Source organism: Urtica dioica, chromosome 1 (assembly GCF_054948205.1).
Source record: "Urtica dioica subsp. dioica isolate 48M chromosome 1, U.dioica_male_clone48M_v1_H2, whole genome shotgun sequence".
Taxonomy (NCBI): Eukaryota; Viridiplantae; Streptophyta; class Magnoliopsida; order Rosales; family Urticaceae; genus Urtica; species Urtica dioica.
This window is the reverse complement of record NC_142756.1, coordinates 16,754,729-16,769,630: the sequence shown is the minus strand read 5'-3', so window position 1 is coordinate 16,769,630 and position 14,902 is coordinate 16,754,729. Positions and strand designations below refer to the sequence as shown.

The 14,902-nt window shown below is 40.3% G+C and overlaps 1 pseudogene; it reads right to left on the bottom strand.

The window, feature by feature from the left end:
• Positions 1 to 678: 678 nt before the first annotated feature.
• LOC149407559 (uncharacterized) lies at positions 679 to 13,660 on the bottom strand (annotated as a pseudogene).
• Positions 13,661 to 14,902: the final 1,242 nt, after the last annotated feature.

Sequence of the window (14,902 nt, the reverse complement as noted above, 5' to 3'; positions counted from 1 at the left end):
TGAAGACGAGGAGGGAATTAATAGACTCTGAAACTGAGTACCACGAAGATACCTGAAAATGCGCAGAACAACAGCCCAATGAACTGTGGTAGGAGTAGTGACAAACTGACTGACAATATGAACAGCATGCGCAATATCAGGACGAGTAACCGTGAGATAAACCAAGCTTCCAACCATCGTGCGGTATAGACTGGGATCAAGCAGATGAGACCCATCAGATGGAGAGTAGCGTGCATTGGTTTCAAGAGGAGTATCAAAGATTCTGTTGTCAGTGAGACGAGCGCGCTCAAAGAGATCTGATATATACTTTGACTGAGATAAAAGGTAGCCCTTCGGAGAAAAAGCCACCTCTATACCCAGAAAGTAACGCAACGAACCCAGATCTTTCATAGGAAAACACCGAGCCAAGTCAGACTTCAACGATTCAATCCCATCATAATCATCGCCGGTAATAATCATGTCATCAACATACAAGGACAAGAGGATACAACCTGTACTTGTATGCTTGACGAACAAAGCGGAGTCGTGCTGACTAGGAATGAAACCAAGGGAGGTGATCGCAGTGGAGAACTTCTCAAACCAAGCTCGGGGAACTTGTTTGAGACCATAAACGGCTTTGCGCATCTTGCACACATGATCGGGCTGATGCGCGACACCAGGAGGGGGTGTCATGTAGACCTACTCGTGAAGATCACCATACAAGAAGGCATTCTTCACATCCGTCTGAGATATCTGCCAACGATGTACGGAAGCCACAGCGATCAGAGCGCGGATCGTCGTCATCTTTGCGACTGGTGCAAAAGTATCTTCGTAATCCATACCATACTCCTGAGAATAGCCTTTAGCAACAAGACGGGCCTTGTACCGCTCCATGGACCCATCTGATTTGGTCTTGATCTTATAGACCCAACGAGAACCGATGATCTGCTTCCCTGACGGCAACGGTACGAAGTCCCAAGTGTGGGTTTGATGTAGAGCAGTAAGTTTCTCAGCCATAGCAGTCTGCCAAAGGGGGTCAACAACAGCCTCTCTAGAGGACAAAGGCTCAGAAAAAGAGTGAAGAGACACGAGAAAGGAAACAAAATAGGTAGAGTATGAAGAATAGGAAAAATCGGGAAGTTTAGTGGACTTACGAGGACGGGTGGACTGACGCAGAGGAGGATGATCCGCAATCTCAAGTGATGGCTGAGCAGTCGTAGCAGGAGGAGTCAGAGAAGTGTGTGTCTCAGGAACCAAAGTATCAGTGTGTACAACCTCATCGGTGTCAATATCAAAAGGATCAATGCAAATAAGATCATTCTGAGTCATGTTATGAGAACTAGCGGGAACAGAGAAGAAAGGAATATGCTCTAAAAACACAACATGACGAGAGACATACAATTTCTGACTGACCGGATCAAAACAACGATATCCCTTTTGACCAACACCATATCCCAAAAAGGCACATAAGGCAGACTTAGGAGACAATTTATCGCGCTCGACGTGAGTTTGGAGAACGAAACAAGTGGAACCAAAAACACGCAAACAGTCATAATCAAGGACTTTTCCAAACAACTTTTCGAAAGGGGACAAACCTGAATTATGAGAGGTTGGGATTCTGTTTATGACATAGGCAGTGATATGGATAGCTTCCCCCAAAAAAATACTAGGAACCTCGGCAGACAGGAGAAATGAGCGAGCAGTCTCAACAAGGTGACCATGTTTCATTTCAGCTACACCGTTTTGTTGAGGTGTGTCAGTACATGAGGTTTGACGGATTGTCCCATCGGAAGCAAGTAACTGGCAAAAATCGTTAGAAGTATACTCACCTCCTAAATCGCAACGAAAACATTTAATGACAGCATAATGTTGTGTTTTTACGAGGGCTCTAAAATCACGGTAAATGCTACAAAAATCAGATCTACGCTTCATTAAATAAACCCAAGTATAACGAGTGAAATCATCAACAAATGAAACGTAGTATCTAGAACCACCCTTAGTAGACACGGGATCAGTTCCCCACACATCAGAATGCACAAGATCAAACAGAGCAAGAGAAGACGAAACACTTTTATGAAAAGGTAAAGCTGAAAATTTTACAAGTTTACAACCACTACAATCAGAAATATCCTGGGAGTTCAAATTTCCTAAAACTCCCGTAGAAACCAAAAAACGCAAATGAGATGCTGAAACATGACCCAAACGAGAATGCCACAAATAAAAGTCAGATGACAAATGACTCAAACGAAAAGAAGATAAATCCACACTAGAGGCAGCCACTGTTGGAATCGATCTAGGGTTTGAGAAAAAGTTTAACGCTTCGTTAAGCGGCGGAATTTTAAAAATTTTCTTTTTAAGTAAAACTAGTTTTTACTAACCTAGACAAGAGCATGTGCATGTAAATAAAAACTAATATGAGCTATAAAAGTTACTAACCTTTCTTGAAGCTTGAACTTTGAAGAAGCTTTTGGAAAGTTCGCAACGCTCGTCTCCCCTCGCAGCACGTCTCTCTTTCTTTCCTCGGCACCTCGAGCAACCACGAAAGTTTCTATCACTAAATCACTCGAAAAGAAGGAATCAGTGAGTGGGCACTTTTAAACGCTACGACTTAAGAACGAGTCTCGAAGTCGCAGAGCTAAACACTAGGTCGAGTGAGGACCTAGGTGCCAAGACAAGAGAAAACCGAAAATAAACTAGAGAGAGAGAGAAGAGGACTTCGGCCAAGTTCTAGAGAGAGAGTCTCTCAAATCTCTTAAACTTGGATGAATGAAATGTGAGGAAATGAGGCTCCTATTTATAGGAGAGGTCTCACCTTCAATAAGGTAGTTTCCTCTTCTATAGAATATCACATATTCATGAGCAATTTCCTCTTTTTTCCCTTTGAGATACTCGGCCAAGCTAGGGTTTCTAGAAGCCTTGATTTGTTTCCTATTTTGTTCAAGGCTTGCCTTGTCTCTCTCTTGGCCGAATTCCATATAGCATCCTTATGCAAATTTGTTTCCTCTTTTTCTTTTGGCAAGTATCTTGATACATTTATGCACAAAATATTCTCTCTTGGTTGGGTATGTTGGGCGCCCAAGGCCTTCTAGAAAAGGCTTCTAGAAGCTTTTCCATTTGTTCATGACAACATGAAAAAGGCCCAATAAGAATTTTCAATAAAATTCTTATGAAATGAAATTAATTCACAAGGCCCAATGATCAAGTCATGGCCGAGTGAAACATGTCACAAAATGACCTTGTCAAAAAATTTATTGACATTCATTTCATCCTTTGTCTCAAAAGACAAAAATACCCTTTTAACTATTTTCGTTCTTGTTTTGGCTTAGCTTCCAGTTTAACTATTCCTATCGATGTGATTCGTGACAGTGACCTCATGGACCCAAATGAACAAAGCTTTAGCTAAACACTTGGACTCAAAAGTTCACAAACCTTTTCCAAGTTTAGCTTAATGCCAACTGACTCCACTAAAGAGCTGACACTGAAAATCTCTCGGTTCAAATGAATTTATTTTCTACTCAAGAATTCGACCTAATTATGATGAGCGGATCCACTGAATATTATCTATGTTTACCCTTCATGAATGTCATCAGCTAGTCGGGATTTACTAAATTACCATTTTACCCTTCTAGCTGTTATTTCCTCAACTCCTTTGTCGCTTGTGAATAAGTTAGAAACAATGTATTGACGAGGAGCTAACAAGTCACATTGTTTCATCCAAAAGAGTCAGGACTCAATTTGGACACTGGCCAGTTCATTTATTCACACTCCAAGGAACAAAGCATGAGGTGACATACATTGCATTTCAGCAATCTTGTACATGAATTCCATATCTATGAGAACTTCACAAAGTTACTCATGACATACTCACAACTTAGTATTTCACCAATAGGCCCTGTTCGGAATGACATAGTGAGTCCGAACTCTGACTTTCTCAAATGAGAATACTAAGGTGTGAAATGGCATGTCTCATTTCAGGATTAAGGTAAGCATGATGCAATTCATACATAGTGACTTCGAGACATAAGAGGTTAAATGGTTTGTTCTTATATTGTCTCTAGAAGTGCACTGGTCAATTCAGTACCTTCGGAAGATACCTAGAAGAACTACAGAGTCCCCAACTCTCAATGCCTCATAACCAGACATCATAGATTCTTCTAACAATCATACTGAGGTCAATAGTCCTTTGACCCTAAGATTGCGAATATATCGTTTTAAGCAAACTACGAAGAGTTTGTTCATGCAAATCTACATTTGTCTCTTCGTAAGTTGTTAGGTTTGTTTATGGACTAAAAGACCAGGGTTTTATCATAAAGCTTCAGACAAGGAAGATTGAATGAACGTTTCAACTTTATTAATGAATAGGCAATTACAAGCAAGAGTCTTCGTAAGACTATATGACATCAAATGTACATAAATAGACACTACTACTCTTCTTGTGGGCACCATTGACAACAAACTCCCACTTGACTCAAAGAAGATGTGAGTAGTCCTACATGCCTAATCCCTCTCGAAGTTGGTTGAAGACCATGTTCGCTAGGGCCTTGGTGGATGGATCTTCCAGAGATCTACTTCACCTCCACGTCTCCGCGTTGCGCGATCTCTCGAATCAAATGGTATTTCCTCTCAATATGTTTAGAGTGCTTATGGCTTCTAGGTTCCTTTGAGTTAGCGACAGCCCCACTATTATCACAATAAAGGGTCATGGGCTCGTCGACGTTTGGAACAATTTCCAAATACTTAAGGAACTTTCTAAGCCATACAGCCTCTTTGGATGCTTCACAAGCAGCCACATATTCTGCTTCCATTGTGGAGTCAGCAATGCAAGATTGCTTAATACTTCTCCACACAACAGCTCCACCATTAAGGATGAACACAGATCCCGAAGTGGATGTCCTGGAATCCTTATCCGCTTGAAAATCGGAGTCGGTATATCCCGTCATAGTCAGGTCAGTACCTGAGTATGTAAGCATCAAGTTCCTACTTCTTCGAAGATACTTAAGAACATGCTTAACAGCAATCCAGTGCTCGGGTCCAGGGTTGGATTGGAAACGGCTAACTACGCCAACGGCGAAACAGATGTCAGGTCTAGTGCAAAGCATGGCATACATGAGACTTCCCACGGCAGAGGCGTAAGGAATTTTTCTCATGTCTTCAATCTCTTATGCAGTCTTGGGAAACTGGTCCTTAGAGAGTGAAACTCCATGCCTAAAGGGTGTTTGACCCCTCTTGCAGTCTTGCATCGAGAAGCGATCCATCACCTTTTCAATATAAGATGCTTGAGAGAGCGACAGGGTCCGGTTTTTCCTATCTCGAAAGATTTGGATTCCCAGAATGTACGCGGCTTCTCCTAGATCCTTCATATCGAATTGCTTTGCTAGCCAGACCTTAACCTCAGATAACTTACCCACGTCACTACCAATGAGTAGTATATCATCGACATATAGTACCAGAAACACAACTTTGCCTTCGTGTATTAACTTGTAAACACAAGGCTCATCTATTGACTGTTCAAAGCTTAAGCTCTTTACAGTTTCATCGAATCTAATATTCCATGATCTAGATGCTTGCTTTAGTCCATAAATGGATTTAAGCAACTCACAAACCTTGGTCTCTTGACCTTTATCCACGAAACCGTCTGGTTGAGCCATGTAAATGCGCTCGTCAAGATTGCCATTCAGAAAGGCTGTCTTGACATCCATTTGCCAGATCTCATAGTCAAGAGCTGCAGCTATGGATAGGAGTATGCGGATGGATTTAAGCATCGCGACTGGCGAGAAGGTTTCTTCATAGTCAATCCCTTCTTGTTGGGTATAACCCTTCGCCACAAGTCGTGCTTTGAACGTCTCGACGTTCCCATCAGGACCCCTTTTCTTCTTGTATATCCACTTACACCCTACGGGTTTAATCCCTTCAGGAAGGTCTACAAGTTTCCAGACTTTGTTGACATACATCGAGTGCATTTCAACTTTCATGGCGTCAAGCCAAAGGTTTGATTCAGAACAAGCCATCGCTTGGCTATAGGAAACAGGGTCATCCATGTCGGAGACGGCTACGAGAGTGTCTCCATAAGACATGTACCTGTCAGGCTGTTGAACAGCCCTCCCACTACGTCGAAGTACTACTTGACGAGATTCTGATGAGTTAGGTTGTGTTTCAGTTGGGGTAAGAACAGTTCTTACAGATGAGGTAGAAGCTTCCTCACCCAACTTTTCTTCAAGCACAATTTTGCTTCTAGGTTTCGCATTCTTCATAAAGTCCTCCTCAAGGAAACGAGCATTCGTGCTAACGAAAGTCTTATCATCCTCGGGACTATAGAAAGTAAAACCTTTGGTTTCCTTCGGATATCCTACAAACAGGCACAATTCTGACCTACTAGCCAACTTGCTAGTCTTTTGCCTCAGCACGTGTGCAGGGCAACCCCAAATTCGGATGCGGCCAAGATTCACTTTACGGCCAGTCCATCGTTCATAAGGAGTACCAGGAACCGTTTTGGACGGAACTTTGTTCAGAATGTAGGCGGCTGTTTCGAGGGCATATCCCCAAAAGGAAGGAGGGAGTGATGAGTAACTCATCATTGATCTAACCATCTCCATTAGAGTTCGGTTCCTTCTCTCTGACACTCCGTTTTGTTGAGGTGTGCCAGGTGCGGTAAGCTGAGAAGCGATACCTTCTTCTTTAAGAAAGTCATCGAACTCTCCAGACATATACTCACCACCTCGATCAGATCGAAGGGTTTTGATTACTTTGCCAGTTTGCTTTTCCACTAAAGCCCTAAAGACCTTAAATACGTTAAAGGTCTCGGATTTGTGTTTGAGCAAATAGACAAACCCATATCTTGAGTAATCATCAGTGAAGGTAACGAAGTATTCGTATCCTCCACGTGCCTGTTGGTTGAGCGGACCACATACATCAGAATGTATTAGTTCCAGCAACTCAGTGGCTCTTCGACCTTTATCAGAGAAAGGTCACTTAGTAATTTTTCCTTCTATACAGGATTCACAAGTAGGCAGTGAGCCTATTGCAGAGGCTTGGAGTGGACCATCCCTCACAAGTCTCTTAATCCTATCTAGACTGATATGACCAAGTCTTAAGTGCCAGAGGTATGTTGATTTTGTTAGATCGGAGGATTCAGAAAGTTTGATCCTCTTTGGCTCCCTAATTAGATCGTTATCTATTTCGGTGTCTAAAAGAGAAGGTTGAGTGGGATAGATGTAAAAAAGAGCATTCTTCATACATGCATCAGTGACAAAAGAATTATCAGGAAACGAAATACGAATTTCATTCTTAATGAACTTTAAACAATAATCTTGCTCACGAAGACGAGCAACGGATATTAAGTTCTTCCCAAAGGTAGGAACAAAATAAACATTATTCAAGTTTAAAGTGCGGTCTTCAAAAGACAGCGTCACGGATCCCACAGCCTTTGCAGACACCAGGCTCCCATCACCCCATTTGAAACAGAACTCGCCTTCCTCTAAGCTTTTGGTTTTCTTGAAACCATTCAAGGAACAGCAAATATGGTTAGTAGCAGCGGAGTCAAGAATCCACGTTGATACATTATCAGCTACTAAGCATGCTTCGGTAACTAGTACAATACTATGTTCCTTTGCTTTGAGATAGGCGGGACAGTTCTTTTTATCGGCCTTGTAAGGTCTCTTCACAGTTCCAGAAGCGGAGGCTTTTTGCTCAGTAGCATGTGCCTCTCCTTGATTCCTCTTTCTCTTAGTGAGACCTACAGCAGTGTGAAGTTCCTCCATAAGCTTGGTAACAGTGTACTCTAGCTTGTTAATGGAGTAGTTCATTTTGGAGGTATCAAGAGATGCGGGGAGAGTTTCTAAGATCATATCTATGATATTCTTCCCATCAATCTCAGATCCTAGGATTTCCATCTTATTTAGAAAACTAATGATCAGTATCATGAAGTCTCCAACAGGAGTCCTAGCCTGCATATGACAGTTCATAAACTGTCGGACTGCTTGTAGCCTTGTTTGACGCCTTTGCCCTCCAAACATCTCAAGGAGATTGTAGAGCATGTCAGCGGCAGTCTCGATGTCACGATGTTGCTCTTTCAGCATATTGTTCATAGATGTCAAGATATAGCACCTCACAATCTCATCGGATCGAAGCCAGGCCGCTAAGGCGTCATTGTCCTCTTGAATTGAATCATCATTCGTCAGAGGAGGACACGGGGTGGTGAGTACCCATTTGTGCTTGTTAACGGTAGGTATTATGTCGAGGTTACGTTTCGAATCTACGTAGTTTTCGTTTTCGAGTTTGATCGAGGAAAGAAAGATTGAGAGATGTTTGCGGGACATAAAGCCTATTGAAGTTGAAACAAGTTTATGATTAGTCTTTGGTTTAGGATTTAAGTTTCATTAAGACTTTTGTAAAACCCAAAGGTGTTATAAACCAAACGATAATTTACTCCCTCAAGAGAAGGCCGCAAAAAATCTCCATTTATAAGTAAATGACACATCATTAATGCTAAGCCAAGATGTCAATACATCTATTTTGACTAGCCACCTTGTAAAATGGTTTGATCACTCACATCCTTTCGCAGAGCCTCAAGGGAGGATACTAGGGATTGAGCCTAAGTGTGCAACCAACCACTTAGTCCAAAAGATCAGCTTTGAAAAACAATCCCCCAAGGGGAGGCCTTGCCATCATTGCATCACTCTCGGACGTAGCTCATTGAGCAATGATCGAAGCAATAACGCCTTGGAGTACTCACATTTAAGTGAGGGTCGCAAGAGCGGCTCTTAGTCCCACGTTATTGCATCTTTCACTAGTGTTGGGGATCGCGGGTTACAAACAACGAATATAACCCTCCCACTTAGTTTTTGGAGTTGGTTCATCCACTCTTTTAAGTTCGGAAACAGATTTCCTAGTTAGAGAGCGACAGAGCGGACAACTAGAAGAGAATCCTAGATTGACATGTTCAGAGCAGTATTAGTGCATAAAGGCACAAGGTACATACTCGATCTTTTCCTATTTTCTATTTCGGGAAAGTGCGTGAGGGAAGTGTGAACTTCAACTCACTCGAACACTTGAAAGTTTGAGATTACACATCTTTTTATTTTTCGGCTTGTCTACAAGGAGACCTCCCACTCAAAATTTCAAGAGCATATAGATTTTGAACATATGTGATATAGATATAGTTTTGAAAACATTTTGAAAACTTATTTGATTTGGATGACAAAATATTTTCAAGTTTGAAAGTGAAAACGGTTTTTCAAAATTCAAACTAGTTTTGTAAAAATTCAATTTCAATTAATCTTTCAAAAATAAAAACTTTTAATCTTTACACATCATGTTTATAATCATATGAAAAACATTTTTGCTCAAGAAAATTTTCTCATTAGAGTTCTATAACTCATGGTAGTGGGGTTTGAAAATCCGGATTTCTAAAAAACTGGAGTTTCAGACAGCCGCGCACCTCGGAGTAAAATCGCCATAACTGGCGTCTCCGATGTCCTTTTGAGCCGAAACCGGTGGCATTGGACAGAGGACAGACTGAGCTAAAATTTGATTCAAGAATCATTAAATTTAGATTTCTGAGCAGAGAGTTATGCCGCTTTTAATGCGGGTTTACATTCCAGCTCGAAGAAAAAGAAATAAATTAAAGCTTTGTCGTTTTAGGTGCGAAAAAGAAACGAGTGTAACGGAACGTTTTATGAAGGTTATTAAAGCTTTTATTTGTGTTTTATTAGCAAGGTAATAACATAGAATAAAAGAAATAACAACATGCATAAAACGATTCAAGTAAATAAACGAAACTAGCAAGAAAATAAAACTAGTCACAAAATTTACTCGAAAAATCTCAAACCTTTAAAACACGTTTTTCAATATAAAAAATTAAAAACTTTTAGAACTGATTCTAATGTGTTTTAACATCATCCCAAACTCATAGAAAATCAACATGGTTTTTAATTTAAAGGCATGAGCAATAAATTAAAAAAAAATCTAAGATTACAATTCTAACTTGTCACAAAATTAGTAAACTTTCGAAAACGATTTTCAAGCTCATAATTTAAAAACATGCACATGCATTCCTTTGACCATAGCTCTGATACCATTTGTTGGAATCGATCTAGGGTTTGAGAAAAAGTTTAACGCTTCGTTAAGCGGCGGAATTTTAAAAATTTTCTTTTTAAGTAAAACTAGTTTTTACTAACCTAGACAAGAGCATGTGCATGTAAATAAAAACTAATATGAGCTATAAAAGTTACTAACCTTTCTTGAAGCTTGAACTTTGAAGAAGCTTTTGGAAAGTTCGCAACGCTCGTCTCCCCTCGCAGCACGTCTCTCTTTCTTTCCTCGGCACCTCGAGCAACCACGAAAGTTTCTATCACTAAATCACTCGAAAAGAAGGAATCAGTGAGTGGGCACTTTTAAACGCTACGACTTAAGAACGAGTCTCGAAGTCGCAGAGCTAAACACTAGGTCGAGTGAGGACCTAGGTGCCAAGACAAGAGAAAACCGAAAATAAACTAGAGAGAGAGAGAAGAGGACTTCGGCCAAGTTCTAGAGAGAGAGTCTCTCAAATCTCTTAAACTTGGATGAATGAAATGTGAGGAAATGAGGCTCCTATTTATAGGAGAGGTCTCACCTTCAATAAGGTAGTTTCCTCTTCTATAGAATATCACATATTCATGAGCAATTTCCTCTTTTTTCCCTTTGAGATACTCGGCCAAGCTAGGGTTTCTAGAAGCCTTGATTTGTTTCCTATTTTGTTCAAGGCTTGCCTTGTCTCTCTCTTGGCCGAATTCCATATAGCATCCTTATGCAAATTTGTTTCCTCTTTTTCTTTTGGCAAGTATCTTGATACATTTATGCACAAAATATTCTCTCTTGGTTGGGTATGTTGGGCGCCCAAGGCCTTCTAGAAAAGGCTTCTAGAAGCTTTTCCATTTGTTCATGACAACATGAAAAAGGCCCAATAAGAATTTTCAATAAAATTCTTATGAAATGAAATTAATTCACAAGGCCCAATGATCAAGTCATGGCCGAGTGAAACATGTCACAAAATGACCTTGTCAAAAAATTTATTGACATTCATTTCATCCTTTGTCTCAAAAGACAAAAATACCCTTTTAACTATTTTCGTTCTTGTTTTGGCTTAGCTTCCAGTTTAACTATTCCTATCGATGTGATTCGTGACAGTGACCTCATGGACCCAAATGAACAAAGCTTTAGCTAAACACTTGGACTCAAAAGTTCACAAACCTTTTCCAAGTTTAGCTTAATGCCAACTGACTCCACTAAAGAGCTGACACTGAAAATCTCTCGGTTCAAATGAATTTATTTTCTACTCAAGAATTCGACCTAATTATGATGAGCGGATCCACTGAATATTATCTATGTTTACCCTTCATGAATGTCATCAGCTAGTCGGGATTTACTAAATTACCATTTTACCCTTCTAGCTGTTATTTCCTCAACTCCTTTGTCGCTTGTGAATAAGTTAGAAACAATGTATTGACGAGGAGCTAACAAGTCACATTGTTTCATCCAAAAGAGTCAGGACTCAATTTGGACACTGGCCAGTTCATTTATTCACACTCCAAGGAACAAAGCATGAGGTGACATACATTGCATTTCAGCAATCTTGTACATGAATTCCATATCTATGAGAACTTCACAAAGTTACTCATGACATACTCACAACTTAGTATTTCACCAATAGGCCCTGTTCGGAATGACATAGTGAGTCCGAACTCTGACTTTCTCAAATGAGAATACTAAGGTGTGAAATGGCATGTCTCATTTCAGGATTAAGGTAAGCATGATGCAATTCATACATAGTGACTTCGAGACATAAGAGGTTAAATGGTTTGTTCTTATATTGTCTCTAGAAGTGCACTGGTCAATTCAGTACCTTCGGAAGATACCTAGAAGAACTACAGAGTCCCCAACTCTCAATGCCTCATAACCAGACATCATAGATTCTTCTAACAATCATACTGAGGTCAATAGTCCTTTGACCCTAAGATTGCGAATATATCGTTTTAAGCAAACTACGAAGAGTTTGTTCATGCAAATCTACATTTGTCTCTTCGTAAGTTGTTAGGTTTGTTTATGGACTAAAAGACCAGGGTTTTATCATAAAGCTTCAGACAAGGAAGATTGAATGAACGTTTCAACTTTATTAATGAATAGGCAATTACAAGCAAGAGTCTTCGTAAGACTATATGACATCAAATGTACATAAATAGACACTACTACTCTTCTTGTGGGCACCATTGACAACAGCCACATCCGTTACTTTAAGTTCATCCAAGACATAGAGTCCCCCCTGCTTACGGCATGTCCCAATCACCATCTAAGATCGCGGATCCTGAACACAACAAGATGAAGAAGAAAAAGTGATTACAAAACCAGAATCGGTCAATTGACTAACAGACACAAGATTTAAAGCAAGACTAGGGATATAGTAGGCATCAGGAATGCAAATATGAGATGTAACAACAGAACCAAAACCCTCTGATGGCATAGGGGTGCCATCGGCGGTCATAATGTGTATGGACGAGTGAGTGGAAAAAGACGCAAAAGATGAAAAATGAGGGGACATATGGTTAGAAGCACCCGAATCAAGTATCCAAATGGAGGATGGTATACGTGGGACTGACGATGAAGACAAACCTTTAGAGGAAGAGGCTGACATGGCATGAGGCTGAGAGGCAAGGAACTGCTCAAACATGTACGGGTCCACAGATGGGGCAGTAACGTCGTTGGTGGGCGGAGGTGTCCACGGAGGTGTCGGACGAGGTGCCCACGGAGCTGGTGCACGAGGTGCCCACGGAGCTGTCGGACGGGGTGCCCACGGAGCCGTCGGGCGAGACTGAGGTTGGGTTGGGCGTTGTTGCTGCTGCTGCTGCTGCGGCTGTGCTCCGTCCCTGCCTAACTTCGGACACTAAGCCTTCCAATGTCCCTTCTCTTTACAGAAGGCACATTTATCCAGAGGGAGTGATGACCTGGACGTACTACCAGCAGGAGAACGATACGGGGCAGCAAGGACAGCAGGCACCGCGGGTGATGGACTCTCCTTGTCGATCTTGGACTTGAGACGAACCTCTTCGGCCAGCAGCTCGTTGACCATAGAATCAACAGAAGGAAGAGGACTGCGGAGAAGAATCGCACCACGCAATCCCTCAAAGTCGTTACGAAGGGCCATCAGGAACTGAACTAATCGCTGCTCCTCACGCCGAGAGATGTAAGCCGTCACTGCCCTCAATTCAGCCGACTCAGTCAATGCCAATTGATCCCACAATAAGGACATGGCAGAATAGAACTCTTGAATACTCAAACCATTTTGCCGAAGCGCACGAATATCCATCTCCAACTGATACTGTTTGGCAAAATTAAACTGAGTATAGAGTCTATCTAGATGTCCTCAGACCTCCTTCGCAGTCTCGTACTTTGCCAACTAAGGACCGATCGAGTGGGTAACAGAATTGTTAATCCACGTGATAATTTTCGCGTTGTCAAACTCCCAAACATCAATCGAAGTTGCAAAATCTTCAGCCTTCTCATCGGTAGGCTTACGACGCACACCCGTCACATAACTCCACATCGATTTTCCACGCAAAAAATTCCTCATAACATCACTCCAATATGAGTAATTTTTGCCATCCAGTTGAACACCAATTGCCTGAAGGGAATCATCTCTACGACCCGCCATATCGAAAAAGCACAAATCCAAACACTAAAAAAACGAAATCCAAACAAACAGATAGAAACCCCCAAATCGAAATCCGAAAACGAAATCAACAACGCATCCAAACAGCACCGAACCGATGAACATGACAATCACTCAACCAATTACGACATCCACAAATCAAGAAAAGGAGGCGAAAATACCAACGATACGGACAAAAAACGTAGCTCGATCCGCGAACACCGTGCTTGGTATATTAACTTTCTTCAATCAATTAACAAAAGCCATGAATGGAGAAGACGGCTTTGATACCATGAAGATTTAGGGATTCAGAGAAAAAGAGAAAGTCTGAATAATGAATTACATAATAGAATAGTCTGGGTATATATAACCTTAATACAACAAAAAAGGGAAATAATCCTAAATACAATAATAATAATAATGCTTGGTATATATATACGCTAATAGCTCAAATCTGTTGTGCCTGAATCTCTTTGGAAAAAATTGCCAAAATAAAAAACAACTACAAGTTAGATAATCCTCAAATAAAAAATTGCTTAAAAATAAGATAATCTCCAAACAAAAAGACCAACAAAAAAAAAAACCAAGAATTATGCTCTAAACTAAATCAATCCCTAAATTTATATAATTTTTTGTGTTTTTTTTTTACACTGCTCTTAAACTTTGTTAAGCTAAATTATCAATTGTCAAATAATAACCAAAAATCTACAAGAATAAGCTACAATCATACACAATCAGAGACAAACAAAATATTATATAAATTTTTATATTCTATCATGAGCAGAGAAGAAGAGCTTACCTGCCTGTTGGTTTGGATAATGAAGCTTAAATCTGTTGTGCCTGAATCTCTTTGAAAAAAATTGCCAAAATAAAAAAACACCTACAAGTTAGATAATCCTCAAATAAAAAATTACTTAAAAATAAGATAATCTCCAAACTAAAAGACCAACAAAAAAAAAAACCAAGAATTATGCTATAAACTAAATCAATCCCTAAATTTATATAATGTTTTGTGTTGTTTTTACACTGCTCTTAAACTTTGTTGAGCTAAATTATCAATTGTCAAATAATACCCAAAAATCTACAAAAATAAGCCAAAACCATTCAAGCAGAGACACACAAAACACTATATAGATTTGGATAATGAAGCTAAAATCTGTTGTGCTTGAATGTCTTTAGAAAAAATTGTCAAAATAAAAAACACCTGCAAATGAGATAATTCTCACATAAAAAATTGCTTGAAAA